The 15890-nt window shown below is 36.4% G+C and overlaps 1 protein-coding gene across 1 annotated transcript in view; it reads left to right on the top strand.

The window, feature by feature from the left end:
* The window catches only part of LOC138695221 (uncharacterized), a 474964-nt gene that overhangs the window by 444494 nt on the left and 14580 nt on the right, over positions 1 to 15890 (top strand). The window lies entirely within an intron of this gene.

The raw sequence follows: 15890 nt of genomic DNA, 5'->3' as shown, positions 1-15890 counted from the left end.
CTCAAACGTAAATCTTTTTCGGTTATCTGCCAAAGTTTGTACTGTAGAAAGCTGCGCTCTACGTCGCATGACGTGATAGGAGCAAAACTAAAAAACCTAACATCATTGCAGTCTCTAAGAGACAGTCCTTTATTCTCGGGTGACTCCATGTCCACTAATTTGCTGTTTATGTTACACAATGTTCCATATCCGTTATTTTTACATAAAATTGATTTCCACTCCTGTTTTACACGTTCAGTAACCGGTGTACTTGATGTCTCTTTAATTCTCTGTATCATTTTCTAAATTAATTTTAGGGCTTCCAGCATCTCTTGCTCTGACTTTTCTAACCGTGTAATAGTTTCAGACACAGTTTGTATGAAAACCAAATTATTCGTCAGAACCTTCAAATCCAGAGCGTTTTCCTTTGCGTATTTGTTGTCATTCATTCTACAGTACCCCCACCCACTGTACGCTTTACCACTATACTCAGTACGCCGTTATGCGGATTTCCCACTGGACTGCTCTATTGGGTCCGAAGTCTCGAAGCCTGGTTATGACGTATCATGACGTCGAATAATGCGTGGGTATTGAACTGTAATTGTGTATTAAGTATATGTTGTGGGTATGTTATTGTATGTTTGTATATTTCGTATTGTTCTAAGATGTTTAACTGTGAACGTTTTGGTGTGATGTGTAGAATTTCCATATCTGTTTCTATATTATTGCAGTCATGATTATTGTTGATAATGTGTTCTGCATAATTTGATGTGATGTAAGGTTTGGTTATAGCTTTAATATGTTCATTATATCTTGTGTGAAAGGATCTCCCTGTCTGTCCTATGTAAAAATGTGGGCAACTATTGCATTTTAGTTTGTAAACTCCAGTTGAATTATATTTATTTGAATGTTTAATGTGATTATTTAGATATTTCTGCGTTGTGTTATTTGTTTTGTATGCTATCTTGTATTTTAGTTTTCTGAATGAAGTTGCAATTTTGTGAGTGTTGGTATTGTGATATGTTAATGTTATGTATTTATTCTCACTTTAAATTGTAATGGTCGGACCTTCAGCAGTCCGGGTTCGAGTCCCGGTCATTGAAAAATCCATAGCGACTCTTGTGGCGTACAATATCGCAGTTGGAGTTTTTCACGGAATTCTCCCGATTCCCCATATTGTACATCCACATTATTCCGTCGCCATTTCTCCATTTCGTCGTCATTCCATAGCAATCCCCGAACTCTGGCTGAGGATGAACAGAGGTGGCTGACCTAAGGACGAGTAGGGTTGCCTGCTCGAAACCTGGGTACGCAGCGAACTTTAGCGTAGTCAGCCGGTGTGGGTTTGGGAATGCGCCTAGATTAAAGTTAACGCAATAGATCGTAAAAGGTCATAGTGCTTCCCTCCAGAAAATTCCATTCCATTCTCTTTACATTCTCAATACATTTTGTGATAATTTCATTCCTTTGTCATGTTGCCAATGATATTTTATTTACTCAAGAACATAGCAACATATACACTCTCGTAGCAACATCATGCAAAGCCGTCTTAAAATGTCCGTCGCAGAATTTTGTTTCATAGCATTCCACTAGTAACCCGCGTAAAGAAGTTTCACTTAAAACTATTTTTTTTTTTTTTTTGTCAGTGGGCTGCGCCGTGTCACCGGTATATGTTTGGCCATTTTTATTGTATAGATGTGTGGCCATTTGTAATAAATTTAAAAGGTGACAAATTAAATCAATCGAAGCTGACATGGAACTAAAATAACATATTTTTATTAAATTTAATTCATTTGCATATCGAATTTCTTACTTGGAACTTTACTACTACTTGCCACCTAGTGTTAAGAATCTGTAACTACAGAAGAAGTTCTCATTTCATTCACAGTTCTTCAGTCGGATGCATTTGTGTCGACTGAAATTATCTACCAAGCAGACACTATATTACAGTGGTCGTCAGCACTCGCTGAAATGTGCAAAGGGTAAGCGGTGCCGTCCCGTGTGCACCATCGTGCAGCAGGAAGAGGTAGAGAGCATACCCGCCAGCAGCTATGAATGCACCATGGAGCACTGTGTTTTCCGCGGGTAAGAAACGCTAGCTCCAGGGTGCTCTCTGCTGACGACCCCTGCTATAGTATATTCCAATACAAGCGTGGTAAGTTAATTATAACTAGACTTCGTGGATTTGCCACGAGAATCGCAAGGTTTACTGCGCACGCGGTATAGACTGTATGAGAAGGGGACGTGCAAAGGATGGAGTATGCCTCTAATGTAAACACTGAGCAGTGTACTGCGGTTACAATAAAACCTGTATCCTGCATTCAAGAAATATAATGAATGATCATTGAAGTAGGAAATGTCTAAACATGTAAATACACAATTATTTTGTAGTGAGATATATTAACTCTTAAAATTTAATGTAAGATACATCATCCTTGAATTTGTGCATTGCAGTGAAGAGTTACATACATTTTGAGCGACTGCAAAGTGAACTTTCTCCGATGGTCACTCAAAAAGTTTTTATATTGGGAAAATGTAATAGGTGCATATTTGAAGAACGGGAAGTCACAGCTTTTTAGTACACCAACTTCAGACGTCTTGTCGTGATCTGTTAGTAGATCATTTATAATACGAAGTTGTGAACAGGCAGAATTTTTAGCAATAATGTTTCTCAACTTACATTTCACCTTTTCTGAAATTACTAATTTGAGTCAAATTAGTGAATTGTTTTTTGGATAACGATTTGTGATACTTTATCCACTATATCAAGGGCGTCTGAGAGTTGTAGTTTAGACGATTCTAACAGGGTATGCTTTTGGACACGATTTTAAAATTAGAATCAATGAACAGAATATCTTCCAATAGCTGTTCAGAAGGCAATGATTTTACAGCTGTAATAGCGGAACTGTCTGTGCTATCCAATGCATTAATTACCTCCATTATTTTGCCGTAATGTTCTGCATAATAATTAACAGAATTCAACCACGTTTTCCAACGGGTCAAGACTGGCTGTGGGGGTAAGGGTATTCCAGGGGCAATTGTTTGTAACAGCAACACTCTCATTGTAGTATGTTTGATTGAATTCTTGTCTGCACTGAACAAATGTTAAGCTTTGACTATTCCAACCACAGTAATGTAAAAACAAGTGCTTACATAGGTATACATTAGCTGTAGCTGCTCTATCTATTTGGACCAGTCACAACTCTTAACATGAACTGCTTATACTACTAGACCGGGCGGTCGCTCACTTCCTCTATACTACCGTACATCGGCAACCTGATTGCATGCTGCGTGTGGCAATTTAACGAAGTCTAATTATAACAGAATCGAAGAAATGTTAGGGAAGACGGGATGAAGTCGAATCTTCTCTACTTCAGAGATTCTGTTATGCACTTAACACAATGTATTGCATACTATTTTGTGGCCGATCTTAATAAAAAAGTAAATTATTATTAATCATTTTTAATTTAAATAAAGAGTTTGTTTTGTTTTTGTACGCTTATGTTTTCATGTGTGATCGCCGTTTGTTATTTGTCGATAGGTGTCAGTCAATTGTTATTGTTCGTATTTGTCGATAGGTGTTACTCATTTATTATTCGACGACGATTGTGAAAATGTTGTAATAAAATAAATAATTATAGAAAGTTTTGTTTTGTTTCAAAGAATTAGGTAGGTGACACATTAATTATACACCAGTATAAATAAATAGCATATAGAAAATGTTTGTAGATGACACATTAATTATACAGCAGTGTAAATAAATTGCATACCGGTATAGGTTAATGCTTGAATACGTATTTTATCCATGGATGTTTTCGCTTTCAGCCACGACCCCACGAGTGGCGCTTAGAGCAACAACCGGAAGTCGTCAGAAATGGTTTTCACGCTTACGTCTTAACTACATTAATTCCTGCTTTCTTACAAATCTCCACTCCAATAAATTAATTTAGAAAGAGTACAGGTATAACAAGACATTTAGTTATTTCCTCATAGCACATAGTGATGAGCAACACTGATAGTTCGTTACTTTTAAGTAAACAAATAAAAGTTGATTTGATTTATTTACTTGCTGCACGTGTATTGTAAGTTCAACTTACAAGGCCTACCAACAACATCGGTAAGGTTGTTAAAAAAAACACGATCGGTCAAAAAAGATAATGCATTACATCATCAAAGAGGAAAGGTTGACAATCAACCGAAAATCTATCAAACAACAAGATAGAAGACCTATGGATTCAAGGCTTCTATGCTCTCAATAGGTTATCTCGTTTTTCAATAGCCAATCAAATAGCTAGTTGGCTGATGACGGGTGAAGAGTCCATGCTGATTGGTCCTTTATTTCCAATGATAAGCGTGCATTATAAACATAATCGCCTCAAATAAAAACATTACAAGGAATATAAACCAAGTGTGTACGTATCATGGAATAAAATAAATACGTTGAAAATGTTTATAGCTTGCATATAAAAGCTGTATTTGTCACTGCATTATTTTTTTGTATTTCTTAACAATTCGTCTGCTCTCAGTGTCTGACGTCCGTTTTCGTCTACTAGTTTCCAGTCTTGTGTTCACATACTAGAGTCGTATAAAGAACCTAGTTTTGACTGTACAATCAACAATAAGATTTCACGTGGAACGTTATGTACGAACATTGCCACATATTCTTTGGTTCTTTTTATAATATTCAGCCCCTTTTTAATCGTGTTCTTGCCATGAAACTTATTGTAGAATTTTTCAGTATTATTGAAAGTATTTAGCCATACTGGTGATGGTATGATTAAACCTTCGAAAGATAGAATAATGTACTAAAATTTAGAGGGCCAAGATGGCGGTGTTTTTGTTTTAAATGGAGGTTTATAAAAAATCTAACACTGATTGATTTTAATACCTCATTCTAAAGTTTGGAAAAAGAGACATGGACCGGTAATGAAATGTCAACAACACGTTCATTTACAATAATCATTATAACTCAACAATGAAGTCACTGGAGGCTATTATGATTAACCCACTGATTATGCCATAATGACAAAATGTCATAAATCGTTAATATAAAATCAATATAATGAGAATTATAGTGAAAAAACATCACTGGTATCAGTCGTTAACCCTCCACCCCTTTGGTATGCAACTGTTAGTATTAGTAGTTAGTATTTTTATATAAGTAGCATGATTACAAAAGAAAGAAAATAATCTGTAGGTTAACATAGATGAACCTGATCTAATTATACAAAGCTGGTATTAACATAGGCTACTTATACAGGCCTATGTGATTTATTTAAGCTTACCTGTAGGCTTTAACACTGTCGGTCGTTTCGACTTTATTTTCATTAAAGCTGCTCGAAAATCAGGAACAAAATCGTCATCTTTAAAATGATCAGAGCATAATCTGCTTGCATCAGGATTGAATTTATCCTGTTTTTTGCACGCAATTACCCACTTTTTTTCTAATTCCTAAATCTTTAGGAATGGTAAAGAGAGACAACTCCTTATTTTTATCGTTAGAATTGTTGCATACCGTAACAGCACACCTTTGACCTGGCATAATGCATTCAAAACCACATAAAAAAGAAAAAACACGAGATATTGCTTTGAAGCATTTGCGCTTTGGCGCGCTTAGCTATCGTGTGACGTCAGAATCGCTCTCCTTTCCCCGTCGATCTCTCGCCATCAAGCTCAATAATAATGCAACCTGTGAGAAGTTTAGAAGCCTTGCTATGGATTCACATTTCAGTACTAATTGTCATCTAGTGTTAAGAATCTCAACTACAGATAAATAAGTGAACAGCGAAATTAACTAAAGACAATGAAATTTGTCATTTAACTAAAGTTAAATTCTAAATAAATGTTTTAAAACTTTAAAATGTGGATATTAATACATACTTACGTCTTTTTAATTGAAAATACTCGTAGAATTGGAATCCTTTAAATGTAAAAGCATTTGATGTTGATTGGTTGTTTCGTAGTTTGTTTATAATGAGGTTATGATGTCCCTCGTTAATTTATACCAACGAGATAGAAAGAGAAGACTCTCTTTCTAACTCGTTGATTTATACACAGGGTTTCAGTGAGGATGAACTGTCACTGCCTTCTAGAGGTGGGGAAAAAATAACGTAACAGTTATTTTGGAACTGTTCCAAAAAGTAACAGCACCTTGGAACACTATGTTCCAAAATAACAGCGTTGCTCTGAGCTAGTACGAAATACTTGCGGTTACAAATACTCGTTTCACTTTGGAACTACATTATGACAACGCCTGTTCCACAGAACGGAACATGTTTGGTACTATTCAAAGCAGTGACGCCAACTTTTGGAAAACAGTGCGTGGGCTCAAACATTTGACGAGCCTTAAGTTAAATAAATCTCACAACGTGTCACAACACGATAAATTATTGGGTGGGCTCGGCTTCCACGAGCCCATATAAGTTGGTGCCACTGTTTGAAAGCAGAATTGCGAATCCTTTCGTCGTACTGAAAAAAATGTTGGAAACTGAAGTAAAAGATAAATAGTAAAGATACGAAGATAGTCTTTAAAAAATGTACACATTATCTTGGAACTTATGTTAATTAAGTATAGGATTCTATCAAATAATATAATGCCTGTATTATAGTAACTACATTGTGAATTTTATCAAGGGAGATGAAAATATATAGGTTATGTTTTATTTCCAAATATTTTACAGTTTTAGTTTCATTACCAATTCTTGAAATTAAATTAAAATCTGTTGAAACATGACTATTATTGAAGTTCTTTTGTTTAAAAAAAAGGACAACGGTAAATTTTCATATTTCATTACAATGAGATAATTATTCTTCATGACGGTACATTATTAATATGAATTTTAGCACGGCCGAAATGATTATAGCTTTTATTTACGCATTTTTGGAGAAATTGAACACTACTGTGACCTTCAGCTAAGCAAAAGAGGAAGAATAGGTTAGGTTTTATTTACCACTGGGATCCATTTCGATTTCGTGACCAATTTACAAATAATTTAAAATTACATTACATTTCCTGCTTCGAACAAACCTGATCTACGAATTCAATTTAGCATTAGAAAAGATTTCATTTCCAGGAATTCACATCTTCGACTCATTATAACATCGTACTGCATCACATGCCATACAGGGAAGTCTGTGATCATTTAGCGTCCGTACATGTTCCTAAATACCACTGTTACGTTACGTACTAGTAGTACGTGGCTCTTCCACTGTTACATTAAATACTCCTGTTACAAAAAATGCTTGCTGTTACAAAAAATAACTCGCTGTTACAAAAAATACTCGCTGTTATGGAACTACATTATGAGTCAGGCCTGTTCCAAACCATCACTGTTACATTACATACTAGTAGTACTGTACCTGTTATACAAAATACTTGCTGTTACATGTTACAATATACTCGATGTTATGGAACACGGCCGACTTGATGCTCCCTTCGCTTTCAAAGGTAGGCGAAGCTAGCATCAAGTTGGCCGTGTATGGAACTACAATATGACAACCAAAGACGTTGACAACCGTTGCTGCTGTGTTATTAATTTAGCGACTTTGTCACTAGATCTGGTTACTTTTAACAATTTTCAGGGACAAAATCAATACCAACTTTTAATCCTGAACTGGCGTCGTGCATAAATATAACGTAACTGGTTTCGTGGTGTCAATACTGTCAGTATGACTTCTGGACTATATATATATATATATATATATATATATATATATATATATATATATACTACTAGGTTCAAAAAGTTCCCGGAATTTTACTACCATTTTTCGTATTAATATATAACAAGGGATATTATACATTTGTTTTGTTGGTAACATTCATGATGTCATTTCCTTAAAGTTTGCTGATAATGGCAATTATTGGTTTTGAGTTGTAGGCAATTGTTTATCATAGTGTTTTGTTTGTTCGTCGCATTTTGTAATTATGTCCACAGAGCAAAGTACAAACATCAAGTTCTGTGTTGTGCTGGGGACATGATCAGTATGGCTGATGAAGATGGTGATTTCTTAAACAAAATGAAACTGGTGCTACTTGTACGACCCAGTCCCTAAACGACAGTCATCTGAGTGGAAATCGAAAACATCTCCTCGGAAGCAAAAATTTCCTAGGGACACTTCCAAAGGCAAAGTTATTTTAAATGTTATGTTTTATTTAACGACGCTCGCAACTGCAGAGGTTATATCAGCATCGCCGGATGTGCCGGAATTTTGTCCCGCAGGAGTTCTTTCACATGCCAGTAAATCTACTGACATGAGCCTGTCGCATTTAAGCACACTTAAAGCAAAGTTATGTTGGAAGTTTTCTTCGACTCTCAGGGTCTCATGCACCATGAGTTCATTCCAGAAGGTCGTACTGTAACGAAAGAATTGAACGTAGAAACCCTCCGTCGCCTTTGGGACGCAGTGAGAAGGAAACGTCCAGAAAAGTGGGTAGAAAACAACTGGTTCCTTATGCATGACAATGCACCTGCTCATGGCGCAATTATTGTAAAGAATTTTCTTGCCAGGCACAACATAACTGCTTTGGATCACCCACCATACTCTCCTGATCTCTCACCACCTGATTACTTTCTGTTTCCCCGTCTGAAAAGTCATCTGAAAGGACGGAGATTCAATGCTGAAGAGGTTATCGCAAACGCGACGAGAGCACTAAGACGGGTTTCACAAAATGGCTTCCAGGCCTGCTTCCAGGAACTCTACACGCGTTGGCAAAAGTGTGTTGTTGCGGAAGGCAACTATTTTGAAGGGAATGCTGTAGAATAGTGTTTAAGGTACGTTGTTTCTATGATGCTAGCAAATTCCGGGAACTTTTTGAACCTAGTATGTATATATATATATATATATATATATATATATATATATATATATATATAATGTAAAAATTAATTTCTGATCCTACAGAATTTATCTGTTATGGTAACAACATGGAGTTAGGCCACAAAGGGAAAAACACTGGAGGAGGGATTCGATCCGGTGTTGTGGAGCGAACTTCGGCGTAGGCTATATAATATATGGTGGTACTGTTATTTTGGAACTGTTATTTGTAACCTAGTATTTTCATGGAACTGGAACAGTTGGAACTGTTACAAGAAAATAACAACTTTTCCCATCTCTACTGCCTTCTAAATATTCCCCATATTATTCAGGAACAATTGCGAATCAGATGCGACAAGATTAAATCGACAATGCTACAGTTATAGATGGCCGTGATTGGTTGAAACTGAACGAATTCTTATACGGGATTGGTCACTGATTGTCAAATTATAAACAAAAGAAATTAAAATGTTACGGCAGAACAAGAAACAGTCGCAATTTCTGACTCCAGGATAACATTCTTTTCACGTAAGCCATGACGACAGATGTTGATGAAATTTATTATGCTTATTTATTAAGCACTGCAGACATCAGCCCGCGATAGGGGTGGTATTTTTGGAAGGGCCTAGAAGCGACAGGCCTGGGTACAGTTCCAACAGCCACGTCACTCAAGTCTTGAAGTCTGGGGGTTAAATAACGCAAAACTCAACACCCATTCCTAATTTCAAATAAATTGTTAAAGTGTGTGTGCTCGCGTATAAATAGCAGACAGACGCGGAATCATGTCTGAAGCGAGACGTGGCTGAAATACGGCTGACTTGTTTATCAACATTGCTCCTCGTAAAAGATTTTACAATACATGTTAAGCCAGACAATTCTTTGTGAAATAAAACAACGTGATAGCCACATGTCTGCATGCAATGTGAAGAAAAAAATACAGGATGATATATTTGTGATTAGCTCACGATGTAGTCCAGCTGAATCTCCATCGTTGCCAGGCCTCTACTGGTGCAGAAAATCAGTAGCGTCAATCCTATACAAGGGTGCCGCAGATAAAAATATCCCGCTTCCCGTTTCAATGCGAATGCGATATTTTGACTGCTTGAAATTCCATTATCGTGTTCTATCCAGTGTTGCCATATTTAGCGATAAGTCGCTAAATCTAGGGAATTTTGAATCAGTCTCGGCGATAAATTTTGTGAAATACGATTAGCGACTTTTCTGCTGATTTTTATATTCTTCCACTTTTTCCTTTCTTTTAAGTTAAAATATTCGGCTGAAGTCATGCACTTCTTAGTTTTAGAAGAGGCACGGGTGCGAGACTGAGTAGTCTAATGATTCGTACGTGAAAGCCCTGATCTCATATACTCGTGATCAGTGATCAGGGTGAAAGATGCTGATTTAATGATTCTCACGGGTTAGGCCTCTCTCTCAGTGCTACTACTCCAACACCCATAAACGGCGGCAACTTCGATTGTCACGTGACGAGTCGTGAGCTCCAACTAATTCTTGGTTCTTCCTCGCAACGCGGAGATTTTCCACTCCGAAGCAACCTGCGACAATTGAGTTTTGGAATTTTGTGCCGACAGTTCGTGTGAAGCAAGTGAGATTGTAGTTTTAATATATTTTAATAATTACACTGGTCAAAAAAAGTTAAGCATAATTAGGCATATAACGGTTTTTATCAATTAAAATAAAATAGATAAATTATAATTGGGTTTCTTGGTTCCACAGAATAAACTTAAAAGTAGAAATACACTATTTGTTAACAATGGACTCAATATGAAATGAATAAGTTGCATTGTTTGGAAACAACGGAAAAGATAAGGGAAGTTGAAATTCGTACATCATCAAAGAAAAGGAAATGGTGCTTTCAGTGCCCTGTTTAATAACGTGTTGGTCCTCCACGAACCCTGAGGCACTCTTGTATGTGACGGGGCATACTCAGTACCAACGCATCTAAGCTCTCCTGAGGCAAATTGACGCATTCTTCCAAGGCAGCATTCCTGAGTTCTTGAATCGTTAATGGGTGATGTGGACGATTGGAAATGGCTCTCCTGAGAAAGCTCCATGCATGTTCTATGCAGTTCATATCCAGTGAGCATGCTGGCCAATCCATTCTTCGGATCCCATGCTCTACCAGATACCGCTGCACACTATGAGCACGATGAGGCCGAGCATTATCGTCCTGTAGAGTGAACCCTTCTCCTAAAGTCTCTGCAAAACCACTTACTATGGGTTGGAGGATGTTGTTCTCATACACGGCAGCAGTCATGTTTTCCTCTATTGAAACCAGTGGTGTGCGGCGGCCAAACATGACACCTGCCCAAAACAAGACTGAACCACCAAACTGTTGGTGACGTTCCACGGTCATTGAGGGATAATTTCGTTCCCCTGTTCGTCTCCATACGCGAATAGTTATTGTCAGGGTGTAGGCCCATTCTCACTTCGTCTGAGAATAAATTTCTGGTCCATTGGCCTCGTGTCCAATTCTCATGTACTCTAGCCCATCTTGCACGAGCACCCCTGCGATGTGGACGGAGTGCTGGAGTCTTGAGTGGTCTTCGAGCATACAACCCTATGTCATGAGGTCTATTGCGCACAGTTTGGCTACTTACAACAACACCAGTGGCTTCGCGCAGGTCATGGCGCAGAGTTGTAGCTGAGGCTATAGGGTTCCTACGTGCAGATAACCTTACATACCGGTCCTGACCTGGTGTTGTTTTGCGTGGACGGCCCTCGCGAGGTCGATCTGCTATTGACTGGGTTTCCTGGAACTTTCTCCACAGTCTGGAGACAATACTCTGATTCACATGAAGGATGTTAGCAACATCAACTTGTCTCATGTTTTGTTCCATCAAAGTGATGATTTTGATGCGGTCTGCCATTGTAAGGGTGTTCCGAGCCATTTTACTGCACTATGAAGCAAAACGACACTGACTGAACTTTGCTCGAATTACAGGCTTTGTTTACTAGCCGTGATTTGGACGTTACCTAGTGATGCAGAATAAAACAAATGAAAGAATTTGAATTAGTAAACATAATACGTGCCACATAAAACCAAAAGAAACATAAATATCAGGTATTATTGGGTAAACTGGAAATATGCTTAACTTTTTTTGACCAGTGTATATAAAGGTTTAAAAAATGTTAGTTTCACAGAAAAAAATTGTGGCCAAACGCTTGGGTGAAAATGTCCACACTTACAATTTGCCAGAAAGTGTAGTGTCAGTGATTGGATCAAGTGCAGTGTATTCACAATCAGCTGTTCCCATCTCAACTTCACAGCCGTCAACAACACAACCAGACTCCGCAGAAGAGGCTGACGGCGAAGAAATTATATTTTTCTCCGCATATGTATCTTTTTCTTATTTTTATTTAGTGATATTTATTATTAATTTTTAGCGACATTTCTGGGAATTTTTTAACAAACTTTGGAGAGATTTAGCTACTTTTTGTTGAAAAGTTAGCGAGATTGTAGACCGATATGTTGGCAACAGTGTTTCTATCGTAACGTATCATAACGAAATGAGTAAACAGCTACAACAATGCACAACTTCATGCAATGATTGAATGTTGCCTTGGCATTCTTCCGGTCAGTATCTTGAACTCTTCTATTCCTTCGTACCTGTCGTCTCGCTTCACTTACCTTTCTTCCCACCATAATCTGAACACACGCTCTCGTCATGAAACAATACTAACAATACCATCCCATCGCACTTCCTCCTCATACTCATCTTCTTTCACAATAGCCCTGCCAAGACTCTGGAATTCGCTACCTGCTAGCATCAGGGACTGTCGAAATAAAATTGAATTCAAACGAAAACTTACTAGGCACTTGGTCAGTAATTGATTACTTGTAAATAGTTTCTTTAATCTGTCACAAAATATTTCAATATTCAGTAATTTCATCACTACAGTACTTAACAAAAGTTTAAGACCATGAGCAAATTTCATATAATTATTTCCTGGTCCTATATTTTTGTTTCTATTTCCCTCATGAATATTTTGTCAATTATTTGGACTGTGAGACATCTATCGACGCAAAGAAAGTAAAATTATGACATTTAGTTTTCGAGTTATGATTTTAATGAAATATTTTGTTACTGTAAAAAATGCTACATTTATAATTATGGAATAATTTATTCATGCTAAACCAACATGTTTATTGTAGTGATGATTTTTTTCAAGCAATTTGAGAAGTGTTAGAACACATTGGAAAAATATGCAAAAAATTATAAAACGAAAATAAAATTGTTTAAATTTTTCTTTCTGGTGCCAATGTGTTCTCACACTTCTCAAATTGCTTGAAAAAAATCATCACTACAATAAACATGTTGGTTTAGCATGAATAAATTATTCCGTAATTATAAATGTAGCATTTTTTACAGTAACAAAATATTTCATTAAAATCATAACTCGAAAACTAAATGTCATAATTTTGCTTTCTTTGCGTCGATAGATATCTCACAGTCCAAATAATTGACAAAATATTCATGTGGGAAATAGAAACAAAAATATAGGACCAGAAAATAATTATATGAAATTTGCTCATGGTCTTAAACTTTTGTTAAGTACTGTATACAATTTTGTTATTCTAGATTTAATTTGTAATTCAGTAAATATAAAATATTCTTTTTTTCTCTATGATAAATTATCTAGCTTTAATTATTCAGGTAATGTTTTCGTACTTTGATTTTATTGTAATTGTAAATTTAATACTAATTGTAATATTATTTGTAATTGTAATTGTAAATTTAATACTAATTGTAATTTTATTGTTGATATTGTAGTTGGAATCTCCTGGTAGAGGGGCAGAGAAGGCCTGACGGCCTTATCTCTACCAGGTTAAATAAATAAATACTAAATACTATTTCATCGGTCATCAGTCGAATTACACATGTCTGTTCTTACTCGATACAAGAAAGAGTGGAAAATGTGGAAGCGTATGTGAGAACAGGTTCCATTAAGGAAATCCTCGAAATTTTCAGGACAAGTTTTTGTTAAAAAGTAGCGTGCTACGGGATCTGTCTAAATATATCTGAACATGATTAGACGTGCACAGCTGTGTATTGATGCTACAGTGAGCCCCTTTCAGCATCTTCTATAAAAGGTGAGTCCTTTTCAGCACTTGGCTTCAGTATTTACTCTATACTTACAAGAGCTACATTTATCTACGTCACTCTGTATTATCGACAAATGAAGGTATCTAAGTTTCTTCCAAATTTTTTATCTTCGGTTTCCATTATGAAATTAAGTTTGGGAGAAACGAGCGTTGAGTGACTTCCGCCGATTTTTGAATAGACACCGACGCACTTGAACTGCCAACATAGAAAATAAAAAATCACTACCTGTTCAAGAGCGTCACACTCAATCGCTTTCACCTTCATCTTGACGAGGATAATAAAATCCTAAACTAACCTAACCTGTCCTAAACTAACCTAACCTAACTTGTCACAGATTCGCCTATACAAGGCATAACAAAAGCCTAAACTAACCTAACCTGTCACTAAAATCCTACCCGATTGCAGCGATATTTTACTACTTAATTAACTTATTATTCCCAGAACATGAATTTTACCAGCAATCGAAAAGTATCGGGAATAAATTTGAATAAGGAACAAAAAAAAGTTTCCTTCCCAGGCAGGATTCGAACCACGAAAGTCTTAGTTACCAGTCTATCGTGCTCTGGAGTGAACAAGGCTCAAATCCGCTACAAGGGTCGGTCCGATTTTTTTTGCCGCTACTGTACATTGAACTTTACGGTTTACAGTCTAAATTTGCGCAGCCTATCATGAAAGAGACTCATCACATTTACAATCATAAGCAATCAAATTTACGGCATACAATAAACGCATTTGTGATGAATGTATATATTTACGAAGTACACTATTCACTTAGTAAATCTGAACGCCGTGGATTAGAAATGGAGGGGATACGAGGAGGTAATGGAACAGAATATACGTTGCTTTTGAGGTTATAATGCACATGATCGTAAGTCCCTTACCCCAGGGGTCTCCCCTCTTCAATGTTTTGTACGAATGTATGCTCTTTCTTGAACTATGTTGCATCTTACAAAAAAATACAACTTTGCAGAAGGCAAGAAGCCCTGGAGAGAGCGCACTAATCTTAAAGAAAAAGAGACGACGAAATATGAAGGATCAGAGTTTGAGTGTTTGCCGTAACTTTGATCTCCCTCCATACAAGCCATTCAGTGAGCAGATAACCGATTCGTACCCCAGGGGGCCCGATATTCAAAGATTTATTCCAGTCTGAAAGAAACATGTGTATATATTTACCATATGTTCTACCTGAAGTTCACAAATACAGGTGAAGAGATTCAAGTTTTAACAGCTGCTAGACTTGTTCCAGCACAGATATTACCTACATTAAGTGAAGAAGATCATTTATTTTTCTTTTTTGTAAGAACTGTTCGGTTTGTTTATGATTCGACTTCGTTATAAGAGGCTATTAGTGCAAAACTCGTCTTATCCAAAATTAAAAAAAGAAAAAATAATAATTTCTTATATCAGTGGGACTGAGACAAACTGAGTCATACAGAGTATACTTTAAGTGATTAAATAGTAACAGTATATTTCTTGTACAAAAAGAGTAATTAGAATAATAGTATGTGCCAAATCTAGGGAATCGTATAGGACTATTTTAAAAAAAACTACAAATAATGCCCATGGCTTGTCAGTATATTTTTTCATTAATAATCTTCCTCGTATGTGTAATCGTGAAAACTTTGTAACTAATTCAACAGTTCATAGCATAAATACACGTCAAAAAATGACTTTCATACTCCATCGGCAAGTCTATCATGCTATCAAAAAGGAGTGCGTTATATGGCAGTAAAAATTTTTAATAGCCTCCCTATGGATTTAAAAAATAAAACTCGAAACATAAGATTATTTAGGGCCAAATTAAAGAAGTAACTAATTCCTCACGCCTTCTATTCTGTAGGTGAATTCATGACATTCAATAACACTTCATGAAATTGATACTAAAACTTTGTATTGTACTAGTAGACTATATTGTAAATCTCGTCTGTATATATTTCATCTAGACTGTGACTATAAATTAATAATAAT

This window comes from Periplaneta americana, chromosome 2, assembly GCF_040183065.1.
Source record: "Periplaneta americana isolate PAMFEO1 chromosome 2, P.americana_PAMFEO1_priV1, whole genome shotgun sequence".
Lineage (NCBI taxonomy): Eukaryota > Metazoa > Arthropoda > Insecta > Blattodea > Blattidae > Periplaneta > Periplaneta americana.
This window is presented reverse-complemented; position numbering and strand designations above follow the sequence as displayed.